This window comes from Podarcis raffonei, chromosome 11 (assembly GCF_027172205.1).
Source record: "Podarcis raffonei isolate rPodRaf1 chromosome 11, rPodRaf1.pri, whole genome shotgun sequence".
Lineage (NCBI taxonomy): Eukaryota > Metazoa > Chordata > Lepidosauria > Squamata > Lacertidae > Podarcis > Podarcis raffonei.
This window is the reverse complement of record NC_070612.1, coordinates 45,123,024-45,142,509: the sequence shown is the minus strand read 5'-3', so window position 1 is coordinate 45,142,509 and position 19,486 is coordinate 45,123,024.

Genomic DNA, 19,486 nt, shown 5'->3' with positions numbered 1-19,486 from the left:
TGAGAAATAAGTCCCACTGAGTTAAGTGGGGCTTAAAGGTAAAGGGACCCCTGACCATTAGGTCCAGTCGTGACCGACTCTGGGGTTGTGGCGCTCATCTCGCTTTATTGGCTGAGGGAGCCGGCGTACAGCTTCCGGGTCATGTGGCCAGCATGACTAAGCCGCTTCTGGTGAAACCAGAGCAGCACACGGAAAAGCCATTTACCTTCCTGCTGGAGCGGTACCTATTTATCTACTTGCACTTTGATGTGCTTTCGAACTGCTAGGTTGGCAGGAGCAGGGACTGAGCAATGGGAGCTCACCCTGTCGCGGGGATTCGAACTGCTGACCTTCTGATCAGCAAGTCCTAGGCTCTGTGATTTAACCCACAGTGCTACCCTTGCTCCCCGGTAAGTTTGGGCATTGGACATCAGCCTTGAGTGGCCTTTTTGGCCGTAAGTGTTTAGTAAACGAAGGTGACCTCATTAAATCTCTGCATGTGAAATATGCTTTGTCAGGCAAACCAGTAATCCAAATCCCTTAAACTCTAATCTTAGCTTGTTTCAAATTCAGGAATGAAGAGGGATGGCAGTAGTAACACTACGGGAAGTGAAAGAATGAAATTTGTTTGATGTTGAAGTGAATAACAATTACAGCATGGAGCTTAATCTTTTTAAAAGCACATTTACATGGAAAATGAATTTATAACAAGGTTGTTGAGCCCCAGAGGATGCAATAAATGATTGGGTCCCCCCCCCTACAGTTTCGGATGCTTTCTCACCCTCCACTGCCTTCCACATCCAAAAATTCATAATGAAGTGTCTCTAATGTTAGAGAAAGTGTATTTAATAAAGAGAATATTAAATATAGTGCATGGCTATCAAAAGGAACACATTTTTGTTGAAAATTGGCTTCCTCTCTTAGCAGGAGAATAAAGAAAAGCTGTAATAATAATTCATGAAAATGACCTCTCTAAGAAAAGATTCCTTTCAAGCACCCAAAATGGGTGCCAAGATCAAAAGGTGAGCTCTATTATGGGCTGATATTTGCAGGCAGTTCTCATTTGATCTGACAAAGACGCATTCATGATCAGTGTGTGAAAATATCACTTTATTCATGATAAAAAGTTGAAGGCTGTAAGTTATATTTTTTCTCTTTAAAAGACGGAGCTGGAACAGCCTAGTACCAATGGCTCAAACTGTACCTTTCTTTAGAATGTAAATATTACTGAAAAAGGGAAAAAGAAGAAGAGAAAGAAAGAATGGCATTTGCAGCATGTTCTTCACATACAAGGTATTCTTTCGAATCAGCTTTTCATCTTCCAGATGTTTCTTTTAGAAACATATGCACTATCCTACTCCTGTTTGTGAACTGCTGCTGATGTACTCAGAAGACAAAAAGTAAGAATGAACTCACTTGATTAGAAATAAGACCACAAACATAGGGACTCCTTATATTCTCCAACAGCTGAGCTCATAAAAGCTTAGAAGGAAAGGATATAAAGCTGTTTCAGAAATGTGTTACTGCATTGGCTTAATTAGCAGATGGCTAGATCACTATTTGGATGTTTTTGAGAGCCATCTAAATTTATCTCTCTCTCTCTCTCTGTGTGGTTTATGCAATTTGCATAGTATTGTCCAAAACAGGTTTCTGAACTACCATCAGAACATCATAAAAAGATGAAGGTTCGAAGTTGCTCTTCCACTTTCAAGCCAATGTTTTTCCTAACAAAGGTCTAACAAAAAACATTTCAGGAACACTCAACAGGCAGCTTGAACCTGTCATTGGACTAGATGGAATAGTCATTAAGGATTCTATATTACACAAGGGCCCCTTCAGGGTGCTAACAAGACCTAAGATGGTAGGTCTAAATGTAAGAAATCAGGACACCTGTGTAGCAAGTGTCAGATCAGGCCTCTCCAAGCAAGCAAAGGATGTTGCCACAGTAGTTGTCTAGAGACTAGGGATGCTAGAAGAACCTGATTTCTGTGAATTCTGGTGTGCACTGACCTAATCCACTCCTCCTGGGTGTCAGAAACGTCCCCTCCCAGAGCAACAGTGAGGACTCTGAATGGGAGGGGTGGCAGGCTGAGGAAAACAGAGGCGTCCTTCCTTCCCGTACAGTGGTACCTCAGGTTACAAACTTAATTTGTTCCATAGGTCCGTTCTTAACCCAAAACTATTCTTAACCCGAGGTGCACTTTTGCTAATGGGGCCTCCCGCTGCTGCTGTGCCGCCGTCATGCGATTTCTGTTCTCATCCTGGGGCGAAGTTCACAACACGAGGTAACTACTTCCGGGTTAGCGGAGTTTGTAACCCGAAGCGTTTGTAACCTGAAGTGTTTGTAACCCAAGGTACCACTGTACTGAGGGGTGATGCAAGCCCCTGCAGTCCTGGAATGCAGGCTGTAAATTCCGAAGATAGCGTAGGTCAGACAGAGACAGGTTCAGAGGAAGTGCAGCCTTTGGACATTGCTCCAAGGGAGGTGGAGATGGCTCCACAGTGGGGTGGCCAAACTGCCCCCGAGTCACCATGGACATGGCGAAGAAGTAGGGTCCAAGCTTGGCGTCAGTCCCACAGGAGGAAGGGCGGCCAATGGAGGATGTCCTGTGTGAGGAGGACCTGCCCTTTAGTGAGCCCAACGTCGTCTTCGGCAGATGATTGAGCTATGAGCTCAGACTGAAACTATTGTGTATATACTAATAAAGTGCAATTAAACCGCCAGCTTGCCGCGTTCTTGGTGTGAGAGGGATATCTGTAATCCTTACACTGGACTAATGAGCAGATTGGAAAATAATCCTTGCTGGATCAGACTGAAGGCCTACCAAGTTCACTATTCTGTTCACATAGTGGAGCTACGAGAAACTAGCATACCCTCCAACATTTCTTCAATGAAAGTAGGGATGTCAATAATAATAATAATAATAATAATAATAATAATAATAATAATAATAATTTTTATATATCCCACATATCTGACTGGGTTTACACAGTCACTCTGGGTGGCTTCCAACATATATAAAAACACAATAAAACATTAAACATTATAAAACTTCCCTATACAGGGCAGGCTTCAGATGTCTTCTAAATGTTGTATAGCTTCTTATCTCCTTGGCTCAGGGGGTGACATAACTCCATACCCTCCAACATTTCTCTGATGAAAATAGGGACATCCTAAGGAAAAGAAGGAAATTCCAGGATCAAATGAGAAACCAGGGCAGCTTCTGTAATTCTGAGACTGAAACTGAAAAATAGGGACACTTGGAGGTTCTGAAGCCCACGAGCAACATATGAGTGCAATAGCACAATCCAGCCCATATTCCCCGTGACTGCATTCAGACTTGAGAGGTATTATCCCTCCAATACTAGTGGTAGTATAGAACCATCACGATTAGCAACTATTGATAGCCTTATCATCCATGAATTTGTCTAATCTCCTTTGCAGTAGCAAATTCTATGGTTTAACTATGCATTGTAAACTGAGGCACTGAGGTTTGTTTGCAGGAGCAAATGGTGCCTATTTTGCCCACATAGTCATGTAAAAGGTAAAGGTAAAGGTGCCCCTGCCCGTACGGGCCAGTCTTGACAGACTCTAGGGTTGTGCGCCCATCTCACTCAAGAGGCCGGGGGCCAGCGCTGTCCGGAGACACTTCCGGATCACGTGGCCAGCGTGACAAGCTGTATCTGGCGAGCCAGAGCCGCACACGGAAACGCCGTTTACCTTCCCGCTAGTAAGCGGGCCCAATTTATCTACTTGCACCCGGGAGTGCTTTCGAACTGCTAGGTTGGCAGGCGCTGGGACCGAACAACGGGAGCGCACCCCGCCGTGGGGATTCGAACCGCCGACCTTTCGATTGGCAAGCCCTAGGCGCTGAGGCTTTTACCCACAACGCCACCCGCGTCCCCACATAGTCATGTAGTTGGGTGGAAATTTGCTGTTTATAGTAGGTTAGCACCCATAGCCATTTTCGTGGCTACAGTCTCTCTTTTATGATAAACCACAGTCCTGAAAATGTCAAGGACTGTTCCCCTGCAAGAGGCTATTTTTCTTTAAACTTTCTCCACTTGTTCATATATCCAAGTGAAAATATTTGCCACTCGGTTTTGGAATCAACTTGAGTTTTGTTTACTTGTTGAATCCAAAGGACAAAGACTACGTTTGGAACTGAGTGTCAAAGCTTTGTGCAGCTCACATATATTTCAACTGAAGTGAAATTTTAATAGCTAAGATATCACCCCAAGTAAACAGGACAGATAATGGAAACATAAATGCTGACACAACCTTAACTATAATAATAATAATAGCTTGAACTTCTTCAATAATACAACATGTTTTTATTACATCCTTCACCAACACATTTAGATTAAGTGTTTTTAGAGAGATAAATCAAAGACAGCATTATGATTATATTCTTATTTGGCTGTAATGCATCCTGGGGATTTAAAAAACAAAAACCCAAATGTAAGTAACTCTGAAGTACTTAACACTTAGCTCATTGAGGCATTAAATGTTATAAAAAGTGACCTTCAATGCTGTCAGATATGCGATAATAACATAGACTTTGTTTTTTGGGCACATATATCAGGGGGAAATGAGTTGTTAATCTAGAACTGCAGGTGTAATCATCCAGATCAAATATTTAGTTATGTGTTTTTGGTTGATAGCACCTCTATCCCCCTTGTGGAATGGCAATGGAACTAAAAATAGGACAAGGCTAGAAGGCAACAAAACGTGAGATGGTGTAGATTGTTGCAGCTCCATTGAACAAAAAAATTATTTGAGGATATCCTATGGTTCGAAATAACATACCCTCCAACATTTCTCTGATGTTATAGGACATCCTATTTCATACTACTAAATTTATTATTTATATCCTCTCCACTCTGACTGGGTTGCCTCAGCTACTCTGGGCGGCTTCCAACATATATAAAAACCTAATAAAACATTAAACATTTTTTTAAAAAACCCTTCCCTATACAAGGCTGCCTTCAGATGCCTTCTAAACGTTGTATAGCTACTCATCTCCTTGACTCGGGGATTTTATAACTCCATACCCTTCAACATTTCTCTGATGAAAATGGAGATGGCCGAAGGAAAAGCGGGCCATTTCAGAATCAGATCAGAAACTGGGACAGCTTCTGTAAATCTGGGACTGTCCCTGGAAAATATAGACACTTGGAGGGTCTGGAGTCCTCCGGCTGACAGTGGTACCATATGCCTTCTCTAGTACAGGAACATCAGCTACATTAAATCCATTCCACAGGACAAAATAGAGAATTCAGTTCCTGCAAATGACTACTTAGAAAAAGATGATGCTTCACCCAGTCTCCACACTCCCACACCACTGACTGTGTTGGCTTCCAGATTTTGGGATGGGTGCTCCTCACGCATGCAGTTTTTGGATAGTGAACACACAAAATTCTTGGCCTAAAAATGCCAGCCCGTATTTCCTTTCCCCCATTTAATCCAGGCTTGCTATTTCTGAAAACGATCCAATAAATGACAAATGCCTGTTGACAATGACCTGTTTGCGATATTTGAATCACCCTGTACAATACTAACCGCTCATCTGGATCCCCCTATAATTTGGAAAATCAAGCATCTATGTGTGCTTTGTTTTCAAGAATATTTGCTTCCAAACATCTCAGACATCCTGAAAATTGCTAATGTTTTGCTATTCAAGCAGAAAATTGGACTCCACCATCTCAATACATCATGCTGAAGGTGGCTTAGCTGTCAAAGTTCTAATCCCATGAGCCGCTGCATTTTTTTTTAAAGAGATATTTATTAGGGTTTTACAAAATAAAAAAATAAAAAATAAAAAATACAAATAAAAAACAATTCCATCTTTCCATCACATTCTTTCATTTGCTTGATTCCCGGACCTCCTCAAACCTCCCTTTTTGTATTCCAGTTTAATTTGTTAGTTCAGCAAATCCTTCCCCTCTTTACTTATCCTAATCTTTAATCTTAAAATAATGTAACATTAGATTTTTGTCTATTCATAGTCCAATTTTTTCATACTCCTTATAGCATTATAGCTAAAAACCACATAACTTTTCATCCAACATCATTCTAACATTCATTAATTTTACAATATTTCTGCAAATAGTCTTTAAATTTCTTCCAATCTTCTTCCACCGACTCTTCTCCCTGGTCTCAGATTCTGCCGGTCATTTCTGCCAATTCCATGTAGTCCATCACCTTCATCTGCCATTCTTCCAGGGTGGGTAGATCTTGAGTCTTCCAATACTTTGCGATAAGTATTCTTGCTGCTGTCGTAGCATACATAAAGAAAGTTCTATCCTTCTTTGGCACCAATTGGCCGACAATGCCCAGGAGAAAGGCCTCCGGTTTCTTCAGGAAGGTATATTTAAATACCTTTTTCATTTCATTATATATCATCTCCCAGAAAACTTTAATCCTTGGGCACGTCCACCAAAGGTGAAAGAATGTACCTTCTGTTTCTTTACATTTCCAACATTTGTTATCGGGCAAATGATAAATTTTTGCCAGCTTGACTGGGGTCATGTACCACCTGTATATCATTTTCATAATATTCTCTCTTAAGGCATTGCATGCCGTAAACTTCATTCCTGTGGTCCATAACTGTTCCCAGTCAGCAAACATAATATTATGTCCAACATCTTGTGCCCACTTAATCATAGCAGATTTCACCGTTTCATCCTGTGTATTCCATTTCAACAGCAAGTTATACATCCTTGACAAAATCTTAGTTTTGGGCTCTAACAGTTCTGTTTCCAATTTTGATTTTTCCACCTGGAATCCAATTTTGTTCTGATTATATGCCTCCATTATTTGATAATAATGAAGCCAATCTCGCACTTTATTCTTTAGTTTTTCATAACTCTGCAATTTCAATTTGTCTCCTGCTTGTTCCAAAATTTCCCAATATTTCGGCCATTTGGCCTCCATATTGAGCTTTTTCTGAGCCTTTGCTTCCATCGGTGACAGCCACCTTGGGGTTTTATTTTCAAGTAAATCTTTATATCTTATCCAGACATTAAATAGTGCTTTCCTGACAATATGATTTTTAAATGCTTTATGTGCTTTGACCTTATCATACCACAGATATGCATGCCAACCAAATACATTGTTAAAGCCTTCCAAATCCAAAATGTCTGTGTTCTCAAGACAGAAAGCCATTCTTTCAACCAGCAGAAAGCTGCTGATTCATAATACAGTTTAAGGTCTGGCAGGGCAAATCCACCTCTTTCCTTTGCATCCGTTAAAATTTTAAAATTTATTCTGGGCTTCTTGCCCTGCCAGACAAATCTAGAAATATCTCTCTGCCACTTCTTGAAACAATCCATTTTGTCCAAAATTTGCAATGTTTGAAACAAAAATAACATTCTTGGCAATACATTCATCTTTATCGCAGCAATACGGCCTAGCAGTGAAAGCTTCAAATTTGACCAAATTTCCAAGTCTTTTTTCACTTCCGCCCAACATTTTTCATAATTATCTTTAAATAAATTCACATTTTTGGCAGTCATATTAATCCCCAGGTATTTCACTTTCTTAACCACTGTTAAACCTGTCTCATTCTGAAACCTCTCTCTTTCATTCTCTGTTAAATTTTCCCCCAAAACCTTTGTTTTTAGTTTGTTCAATTTAAATCCAGCAACCTGGCCAAAATCTTGAATCAGTTCCAAAACTCTTTTAGTACTAGATTCTGGCTCCTGTAATGTCAGTACTAAATCGTCTGCAAATGCTCTCAATTTATACTGTTTAGCTCCGACTTGTATACCTTTAACCAACTGGTCCCTTCTAATCATGTTCAGCAAAACCTCCAGGACTGATATAAAAAGCAATGGGGAAATTGGGCAGCCTTGTCGTGTCCCTTTCTCTATCCTAAATTCCTCCGTCACCTCATTGTTAACAATTAGCTTGGCCTTTTGTTCAGAGTAAATTGCACTTATACCGTTTCCGAATCCTTCTCCCACCCCCATCCCCTGTAGATTTTTCTTCATAAAACTCCAAGAAATGTTGTCAAAGGCTTTCTCCGCGTCCACAAATATTAATACTGCTTTAGTGTTAATATTCGCTTCCAACTTTTCCAAAATGTTAATTATATTCCTCAAATTATCAGACAAATGTCTACTTGGAAGAAAGCCTGCTTGGTCTTTATGAATCTCTTCCATCAACACTTTTTTTAATCTCTTGGCCAAAATATCTGCAAAAATTTTGTAATCCACATTGAGTAGTGATATGGGGCGGTAGTTCTTAAGCTGAGTTTTTTCAGTTTCTGTTTTCGGTATAAGTGTAATATATGTTTCCTTCCACAATTCTGGTACCTTTTTCCCTTCCAGTATTTCATTACAGACTTCTTTTAATGGTTGTACTAACCATTCTTTTAAAGTTCTGTAATATCTTGAAGTCAGCCCATCTGGTCCTGGAGATTTGCCCAATTGCATGTTCTGAATGGCATCTTCTATTTCCTGTTCAGATATTTTACAGTTCAACATTAATTTACTTTCTTGAGAGATTTTTTGTAATCCATTTGTCTTCAAAAATCGATCTATATCAGCTTCTTTCTGTGGCCCTTGTGTATATAATTGTTTGAAGTACCTCTGGAAACATTTTTTAATCTCGGTTGGGTTCTGTATGTTCCTTCCTTCCACTTCTAAATTTGTAATAGTATTTAATTTTTGTCTTTTTTTCATTTGCCAAGCTAGCAACTTCCCACATTTATTAGCTGATTCAAATGTCTTTTGTCTCATTTGTTTTATCTTCCATTCTATTTCCTGATTCATCATTTTCATATATTGTACTTGGTATAACTTTGTTTCTCTCAAGATCTCTTGCGACTTTGGTTTTGCTCTCAATTTCTTCTCACTTTCTTTTATTTTTTCCAAAATTTTGTCTTTCTTCTCATTTTGACTTCTCTTCTTAATTGCATTCTGTTGTATCAAGAACCCTCTCATAACGGCTTTGCTTGCGTCCCAGATTACTCTTTTTTCAACATTAGTGTTCATATTTATCTCAAAATAGTCTCTCATAGTTTTTTGGGCCTTCTTAATCACGTTTTCATCTCTAAATAAGGTGTCATTCATCCTCCATCTAAAAGAACCAGTGGAAGTCAGTTTCATCTCCATCTTCACAGGATTATGGTCAGAGCAAGTTCTTGGACAGATTTCCACCTTCTTTATCTTTGGAGCCATTCCACTAGTTACCCATATTTGATCGATTCTGGTCCATGTCATTTTGGCTTCAGAGAAGAAAGTTCCCTCTATAGCTAGGGGATTCTTTATTCTCCAAATATCAACTAAATCCAAATTGTCTGTCATCTCAAAAAAGGTTTTCGGTAGTCTACCATCCTTGGTGACCACCTGTCTTTGTGCCTTGTCCATGTTTGTTGATACTACTCCGTTCATGTCTCCCATCAGGATTAAATTATAGTCCATGTAGTCCATTAAAGTCTCATGCAACTTTTTGAAGAATTCAGATTTCCCCTCATTTGGTGCATAAATTCCCACTATCAAGAATTTTTCTCCTTGAATTTGGATTTCAATTGCCACATATCTTCCTTGGTCGTCTTTAAAAATAAATTTCGGTGATAATCTCTCCTTTGCATAAATCACTACTCCTCTTTTTTTAACTTTATCAGATGAAATAATCTCTTGTCCCAATCTTTTATTAATCAGTACTTTTCTATGTAACCTAATCACATGTGTTTCCTGTAGGCAAATCAAGTCCAATTGTTCCTTTTTCAATAAATGAAAAACATTTTTCCTTTTCTGGGGGTAATTTAGACCATTACAATTCCAGCTTAATAGTTGCAGAGCCATAGTGTAGTTACTTTATTTTTCCTCCAACAGCGCCAAGTGTCTGTTCTTGATCTGTTGGTGGCGTCACTTTCTCTGAACCAGGTAATCCAAAAGATAAATTTGCTATGTCTAATATTCCACTTTCCCGTGCTCTTGGCTCTTTCCCTGTTTCCGCTTCTTTCTGCAAGTCTTCTCCACGGTCTCCCAGAAATCTATCTTTGTCGTCCAGTGATCTTATTTTTATCTTCCTTCCTTTGTATTTAAAGGACAAGCCTTGAGGGAACTCCCACCTAAAAAGGATTCTGTTACTTCTCAACAAAGCGACCAGCTCTCCGTAGTTAGACCTGAGGTCCAAAAGACGTTTTGGGATATCCTTAAAAATCTCAACACTTGACTGATAAATTTCCAAAGTCTTTTGGTAGTACAAATTCAAGATTTTATCTCTCTCCTCTTTAGTTCGAAAAGTAATAAGGCAGTCTCTCACTTTATTCTTCTTTCCTCCTCTTCCAAGCCTATATGCACTTACTATCTTGGATTCTTCCTTTCCTGAATCTAGTTGCCAAAAGTCTATAAATTCCTTAGTAAGAAAGTCAGCCAAATTCTCCTTCTCAAGTTCAGGTACAGCTCTGATCCTCAAATTGGTCTGTTTCTCCTTCAATTCAACCATAGAAAGCATCAAGCCATGGTCGTCCAGTCGTCTGTGTATCGGTGGTATCTTCTCTTCAGTGGCAGTTGCTATCTCCTTAGCTTCCTCAGCAGTCTTTCGAATCTGAGTAGATTCTTGAAGCAATTTCTCAATAGCCTGTGTATTGGTATTCACCTGCTGTCCCAAGTTATTTATGCTTGTAGTATTCTGGTCAATTTTTGCCGATGCCTCAGCTACTTGTTTATTTGTTTCAGCCACCTGTATATTTGTTTCAGCTACTTGCCTGGTTAAATTTTCCAATGATTCATTAATTTTCCCTAATACCAAAGCTAAAACCTCTTCAGACGACATTCCTTTTGACTTCGCTTGTGCTGGTACAGCCCCTGATGGTCCAGATACCCCAGAGGCCCCAGGTGCTGATGCTCTTCTTTGTGACCCAATGTCTGTGCAAATTCTGCCAGACCTCAATATTTTCTCTTGAGTCGAATCTAACTTTTCTTTCCCGTCTGCCATACCACTCCAGATAAGTCCAAGGTCGCTCCCACAGCTGGGCTTTGTTATGAAGTGGAAAATTCCCTGGCTCAATTATTTTTGTAACAATGTCCTACTTCCTCTAGGGGGACACAGTTGCAGCCAAACTTGTAACTTTAAAAAATAACTTTTTTTTTAAGTCCCCCAGTTCATCAAAAAAGACGACTGTATCAATTCCAACTATTTTAAAGTTACTCTAAAACCAGGAGAAGTCAGCCAGAAACACTGTATCTTTTTTGCAGAGTTAGCTGTCAAAAGCAGTTTATTGCGTGCCTTTCACAATGCGGCATTCATTTTCAAGGCAGTCCGTTCCCAGGATCAAAGCAGTGGATTTCCAATTCCTTTCCCCACTTTCTTTACAGGAAAATAAAGTTCAAATCTTTTCCCCTCCTTTCCTGCAATCCGGAGGGGAAGTCTTCTGTCTGACGTTCGGATTTTGACCCTTTTAAAAGTTACTTTCACAGTTCTAGCTCACAGTCTCTTTGCTTTGTTCTGTATACAAGAAACAGGAAGCAGACTTCCTGTTTATACTTCCCCCGTTTCAGTGCCGAATTTGCTAATTTACTTTCCTTTTTAATCCAATTTAATCCTACTCACAGGTAGTTGTTTCTTGCAGCCAAATTGTCCAGGAAAAAGTCAGCGCTCTCCGATAACGGCTGTGCGGCTTCGCTCCGTGGAAGAAGCAGTCGTCGCTCACAGCACCGCGCCACTCTCCCCGCTTTGCTCCAGAGCCCAGAAACAGGGTCCCTTTGCAATTTGGAGGGGCGCTAAAGGTGCCCGCTGAGTCCCACGCTCACAGGTTTCACCCGCCTGTGATTTTAAAATGGGTCCCCACTTCGCCGCAGCGGTCAGACCCGATCCCACAGAGCTGGTCCCTCAGAGATCAGAGGGAATCCGCCATTATCGCTGGCGCTAACCCGGAAGTCCCCCCATGAGCCGCTGCATTTTAAACAGCAGTGCATGGGATCGTGGATTGTTCCTTGTCCCTGCATTGGGACCTATTTCCAACTCAGGAACTGGCATAGCAAAAAGGATGCATCCTTTTGTTCCACCTCTCCTCAGCTTGACCCTGCAAGCACCGCTACAGTATGCCATGGGCATTTATAGGTCTGGGAGGGATGAAAGCAACCAATTACTAGGCATCTGACTGGTCCATTTTATGAGCTGAGGACCAAATCCATCCCACTGTTCCTTTGTATTAAAGCACCATTTGTATCACAGTTGTGCATTCATACATAATAGAAAAAGAGAGAAATTGACCTTAGCGAACTTGTCAGAATAACCATATTTTCTATCAGTGCGTCACATAGATTTCTGCTGTAGCACAGTGATTTGCAATGAGTAGATAAAATGTTGCTTGTCAAATGCAGTTAGATGCAAGAGCTGGGGGACTGGGGGTGGGGCTGGCAATGGGGGGGGGTCCCACCCACCCACTGCCTCTCTGGTGTTGCACTGCTGTCTGCTCCCAGATGCCGTAGATTAGAAGGAAAACCACTCCATGGCACAGGAGGCTGTATAGATGCCTTACTATGTATGAGGGTAATGCATACTACATGCATTAAAGCAGGGGTCACCAACCTTTTGTGGTCCCAGAGGCAGATTTGCAAAGCAGAGAACGGTGTCCACTCTCAAGGGTATCTTTGAAAATCACTGACCTAAGATATTAAGCAGGTAATTTTATTATGCTCAACCCCTTTCATAAAGGAGTATGAAATGGGGGGCATATTTGTCGTCTCAACTCCGTCTTCAAAGACAACTTAGGAGAATAGCTCCTGAAGGGAGTAGGCTGTGGTATAAAACACATGTGGCCCAGGGCCAATGAAGAGGGGGTTGGAGCTTGCCTTATAAGCTCCCCTGAGCTCTTCAACCTTGAGTTTTCCCTCCCTCCCTATAAGCAACGTTGGCTTTTGTGAGTCTCATGTTATAAGTGGGCTGAGTAGGAATTTTTTTGAGGTGGGGATTCCTGGATTTGCCTTACCATCTGTCAAGGAGCTGTTAAGTGCGCCAGGTCAACCATAGGGTAGGCACACACACACACACATGGCATGGAATGCAATTAGTTATTTTATTAACAGAAAATAATAACGCAGCATGTTCCTCTGGTTCATCTTAATCCAGCTGAGACCTTGCTGTAAGGAAGCTGAGGAGAAAATGGTCAGTCTACTGAGGCATGATTGGGTTAAGGAGACCCTTTAGGGATCTTCCAGTGATTTATGCCTGGTGGGATTTTAAAGGTGCCTTTAGGCCTGACATGTACATTTGGAGTGAACACTGGATGGTGGGGCCTGGGTATGCATGTTGGGTTTATACCCAAGGCAAGAAGGGAGTAATCTCTTCCCCCATCCTTTGTTGGGTAGTCTACAGCTGCATCATTTGCCCAGGGGCTGGAGGGATATGTTAAACCCCTCTTTTGCCCATACTCTCTGAATTCGGTTTATCACGCTGATTTATATTAAGGTTATCCTCTTCCCAGTGGGGCAGGACTGTGAGTGGGAATCGGTTCCCTCGCTCGCAGAGGGCTTGGCCAAGCCCCCTGTGTCACTGAATCCTGAGTCCTGAGCCTGCGTCATGCCCCCCAGCCAGCCAACCTGGCTGGCTGGGGGGCATGGTTTAGTCGCATTTAAAAATGGCTGTGGACACACGGACTCTCCCTTGTTGTTCTAGGCCTCCTCAGATCACCCACCCTCACTCCCTCTAGGTTTTGCTTCAGCTCCTGACCTTGTTATGGACCTCGGTTGGTCGCCGTGGTTGTCCAAGGGGCCTGGTGGGAATTTTCCCCCTCACTTGGCAGATTGGTACCAGCCACTTGGTTTTTCGCCTACCTTGTAGCAAATCATCACAACTTTGTAAGGTTCGGCTGTTAGGCATCAGAAAATGTGTTGTGTGTTGGAGGGGAGGCTGTGGCCATCACCTACCCCTCCCCTTGAAGGGTATTCCGTTAAAGGAATCCGGCGGTTGTGGTTCCTGTCCGATGCCCAGGTGGTGGCTAGGGCCATGGCACAACTCCCAGTGACTCTAGGGGAAAGCTTCCAGTTGATCCGCATCAACAAGCTCCCCCTACAGGTTGTTAACCCTTGTGTGACTCCCTGCGGAGTGGGCAGGAGTCAAGTATAGTCGGTTTGGATTCAATGCCTAAGCCAATACCGCTCACATTCTGTAACCAATAAAGTTGTGGCCTTTTTTAGCCCATTAACCTAAAATACTGGTGCCCATGTGTTTTATTTTATCCCCAAGCAGGGGCATAGCTATTTTCTCAATCATTGCTTGAGTCTTCTTTGTGGGTGTCGGGGCCAAGACATATAATTATCTACAAGTACCAAGCAACTGATGCTGGGAAAGATGGAGGGCACAAGGAGAAGGGGGCGACAGAGGATGAGATGGTTGGATAGTGTTTTCGAGGTTACCAGCATGAGTTTGGCCAAACTGCGGGAGGTAGTGGAGGACAGAGGTGCCTGACGTGCTCTGGTCCATGGGGTCATGAAGAGTCGGACACGACTAAACGACTAAACAACAACAACAACAAACCAAGCAACTAGGGTATTTACCTGGAGAAAAGGGTTGCTGCTTCTAGAACTGAAAATCTGACCAGTTCTGAGCATCCTCTTTATTGCCTGTTGGATCAGCTGAATTTCTGCTGATGAAGTGCTGGATTAAGTTCGCTGAATAGAGCTAGTGATTCATTGTGAAACCCATTTGCTTTTGCTTCCTATATCAAAGAGGAAGGTTCCCACTGTGGCAAAGTGGCAGGAAAGATTTTGCTTTTCCACAACACTGAGCAGGTCAACATGAGGGGCTCTTTCCACTGATAGCCTCTCATTCAAGTTCCCTTTGTTGCTGGGTGACGACATCAGTGTATTACTAAAAATGCACCTGAAAATCAGAAAGAGACCAGCTGTCTCTGGGAACTACTCACACCTATATAAAGCGGATAACATTTTGTTATTTCAGTCGGATATCTGTGGAGTTGCAAAGCATAATTGTACCTTTTGCACCGTGAATGGTGTTTTTCAATGAACTTGCCACCCTTCTATTCTCCCGACTCTATTAAAATAGGTGAAGAATAGTTCTCCTGAAAAAATCACAAATGAAAGACAGAGGTGTGCACAGCAAGTGACAGCAAATATCAGTATGTTTCTGTCAGTTACGTAGGAAACATCACATATGCTAGACACTGCGAGTATTAAAATATTTTGGCTTATAAAATTACTGCTTGCAAATTTATTATTTAATAAGCCACACTTGCCTTCGTTCTCTGCTTTCTCCCCCGACCCTCCACCATCCTCAATGGAACATGAGATCAAGGTAGCAAAAGTAGCTTTGTAGAGAAAGTGTCAAGCTGCTACGTTTAACTTCTGAGTGTGTTAACAATCACTGAGTGCAATTACAAGTGTTCCATCATTTGTGGAGGTCCTTGCATTCAAAATCAGTGAAAGCACCAGGAGCCTGAGTCAATAGCAGTCACTGAACTATCCATTACTGAGAGAGAACTAAGATCAAAAACAAATGTAGAATTGTCCACCCTTTTAATGAAGGAATGGGTAATCTTTTTTTCAGAGGGTTTCAGGGCACAGTGAAATATGAAGAGCAATCTTGCTTGACCCCATGTTTGCCTGGTGGATTATCGTTCGATGCTGAAGGGGAAATATTTTATAATTCACTCCCCTGCAAATTCTGAGGAGCTTTCGTCTCTCATATACTGCCTTGGCACTCTGATATTCATAGCAATCATAGAGAAGGAATATATTTGAAGGAGAGCAAATATTAATAGAGCTGTTGGTCTGTAGCCCACAGAATACCCATCCTCCCTCTGAAAACTAAAGCCTGTGAGATCTTTCCAGTTCTTGAATAAAGAGCAGGATATTTCTCTTTAGAATTTGGGGTTAGATGCATATATCTTGAAGTACGTCACAGCTGTTTTGTCTACATGCCACCAAGAGGATCATGCAGTGAACAGGATATATTGTCATCACCATGATAACATTCTGTTCAGGAAAAGTTAAAGGTTGAGTTCATAAGCCTACTGGATGACATGCTAATTCATAAGGGAATGTGAATCCCTAGGGTGCCCCTCTTTCACCCAACACCCAATGTCTGCAGACTAGATCTTAAAGGAAGATGAACTGTTTTTGAAATTACACGCCCACATTTTGGGCTTGGTAGAAACTTAAAGGTGGGCAAGTGTGATTTACCATGCAAGCAGCAATAACAGGTAGCTATGATACTCTGGTTTCCTGGACAAAATTGTCAGTTTGCATTTCTTAGTGCAGAAAGTATTAATCTGGTTTATAGAGATGTTTCCTACTCTACTTAGTTCAAGAGGGTTCTGGAAGCTTATCTGTGTGAAAGAAACAAGCAGAAGGTTCACGATGTTTGGGTTATTCCTTCAGATAAGCTGTGTACAGCTGGCTTAAACTGGTTCTGTTATCTCTATCGGTTAAGGTCCTACTGACTATAAAAGTAGGGCCAGAAGGAGCTTGGGTTTCACTTACTCTTTCTATCTCTTCCTTCTGGTGTGGTGTTCTGTACACAGTATGCTTAGCGTTAAGGTTTAGACTTATTATAAGTTATTGTAAGTTTAAGTTAAGTCTGCTGCAACTGGATTTCTTATGGACAGTGCCAATCCTGAATGTATGGGCTTTGTGACCATTATGCTCATTTGCCTTCAGTAGCAGTAAAACTCTGCTGGATGAAATTGCCTCTGGCCTACTTTCTGGGAATCCAGCAGCATATTTAAGTTTTTACTCTGCTAACTATACATTGGAATCTACTCTGGATCAATATTGAGTAGAATTCCATGACAAAAATATCTTAAAAATTGACCCTGAACCAGTGGCCCCCTGTCCAACTGAAAAACATATAAATTGTGGATGCAGGGAATTCAGTTTTGAATTTGCTATGATCTCTGAAGATAAGAAAGTAATAAATTCCATACTGGATTAGGCTGGAGTCACATCTAGCCCAACTTTCTGTTCTCACAGTTTCCGACCCAATTCCTATAGGACACCCACAAGCAGGACCTGAGGGCAACAGCACTCTCCTCATTTCTGATTCCCCGCACCTGGTTTACCAAGGCATACTGCCTCTGACAGAGGGTGCCCAACATACCCATCATAGCTGGTAGCCACTGGTAGCTCTGTTCTCCATGAATTTGTTTAATCTTCTTTTGAAACCATCCAGGATGGTGGCCATCACACCTTGTGGGAGTGAATGCCATAGTTTAACTAGGACTGTGTGAAGTGGTGCTTTCTTTTGTCTGTACTGAGAGAAGATCCCCCTCCCCACCCCAATAAGGGCTCAAAATTTACAACTGTGGAAAATTGAGGGAGAGGTGCACCTCAAGATCCACTGCAATGCTACAGGGGATGTGCAAGCACTTTTCTCAAAATGCGCAGTGCAACGGCTTTTAGTAGCAAGATTTCTTCGGCACAGCCTGTTAACAGCCAAGCCTTTGGGACCATAGAACACCAGTCCTAAAGGTTCTACACCGGCTCCCAGTACATTTCCAAACACAATTCAGTGTTGATGCTGAGCTTTAAAGACCTAAACGGCCTCAGCACTGTATACCTGACAGATATCTCCACTCCCATTGTTCAGCCTGGACACCAAGGTCCAACTCTGAGGACCTTATGGCAGTTCCCTCATGGCAAGAAGTGAGGCTACAGGGAACCAGGCAGAGGGCCTTCTCAAAAGTGGTGCCCTTCCTGTGGGACACCCTACCATCAGATATCAAGGAGATAAAGAACTACATAACTTTTAGAAGACATCTGAAGGCGGCCCTGTATGAGGAAGTTTTTAATGTTTGACATTTTATTCTGTTTTTATATGTGTGGGAAGTTGCCCAGACTGGCTGGGACAACCCAGCCAAATGGCCAGGGTATAAATGTTGTTGTTGTTGTTGTTGTTGTTGTTGTGCCCTCCAGATGTTGTTGGACTTCAGTGCCTATCAGCACCAGTCAGCATGATAGGAGTTGTAGTCCAACCAAATGGCAAACCCTGGTGTATACAAATAACAAAGAAAGAGGCAGTTCTGGGGTTTTGTAAGTATTATGATTGGTGGTATTTAACTAAGTTTTACTCAAAATAGGCCCACTGAAATTTATTAACATTACTAAATTAGGGCCATTAAAGTCAGTGGGTCAACTTTGAGTAAAACTTAGTTGAATATTACCTGACAGCTGTCCAATTGCTGATAAAACACGTCCAATTTCAGCTGAATCTCAGGCAGTTTTTGTTACAGTGATTTACATAAGAACACCATGGAGCCAGATCTCTGAAGAGCACAAATTTGAGCTGGGTAGCTGATAAAAACAGGCCCCTTCATTAAAGGCCTGTGTTTTCCTCCCTTTTCTCTAGGGTGCAGACACGAAGCTCATCGCTAGACATAATTTAAGCATTCATTTTCTCACCCCAACTGGGAACAAAGGAGATCTGAATTTCCTGAAGTCTAAAATTAGGCTAATGTTTGGCGTGAGAAAGCAGTATTTTTTAATATATAACAGCATAATGCTATTATTGTAATGCCGCACAATGTAGCAGCTGCATGAATAGTCTCTATTCATCTTGTCCTCTTATACGTTAATTATGAACATGTTACCTATTATCTCTCCATTGTCTCCCAGCTCATGGACTTAGCAAAACATTCAGCTTGGGTGACTGTCACAGTGAAAAGCAAGGGAGGGGAGCGCCATTACCTGAGTCCCTCCCACCTCTTGTTCTTTCTGCTGATACCACTAAAAGTAATGAATGCCCTTATCTGCCTGCAATAATGCAGTGTCTAGTACATAGTGCATCCTCTAATGGGTCAGACCAGAAGAGTTCACAACTCAATGCACTCCAGCAATGCTGCCTTCATACTAATTGTGTCCAATCAAATAACAAGCCCTGTGCAAACTTTAAATCATTTAGGCTTGTTAAAATGCCACAGCTAAAGTTCACGGAGCCATTTTCAGGGTGCATATCTATTTCCTGCTGTGATCTATTCCAGAAATAAAGGATGAAGGCAGATTCTGAGCAGAGTAACTCACATGTCAGCAGCAAAACAAGGAATGAATCAGAAAAGAAAAGAAATGTTAGTCCCAAACTTTTCATTCATAGATTGCAAAAGATTAATTTAATTTAGTTTTCCTCGGTGCTAAGAAAGCACTAGAGGAAATAGAAAAATTTGGACAAGTAGCAGGCTTTAAATGCAATAGAAAAAAGACAAAAATGCTAGTTAAAATATATTACACTGGTGAAGCTAGCCAAACTCTATAAGGTAAATAACAAATGCTGGAAATGTAAGGAAAAAGAAGGTACCTCATATGTGGTGGGAATGTAAGAAAGTGAAATGATTCTGGGATATGATATATAATGAAATTAAGAAAATGTTGAAATACATATATTAAAAAAACAGAAGCATTTCTACTGGGAATTGTAGGTACAGACATTATCAGACAAGATATTAAGCTTTTCCTATATGCAACAACGGCAGCAAGAATTTTATTAGCACAGAAGTGGAAACAAGAGGAATTACCGACAAAGGAAGAATGGCAACTGAAG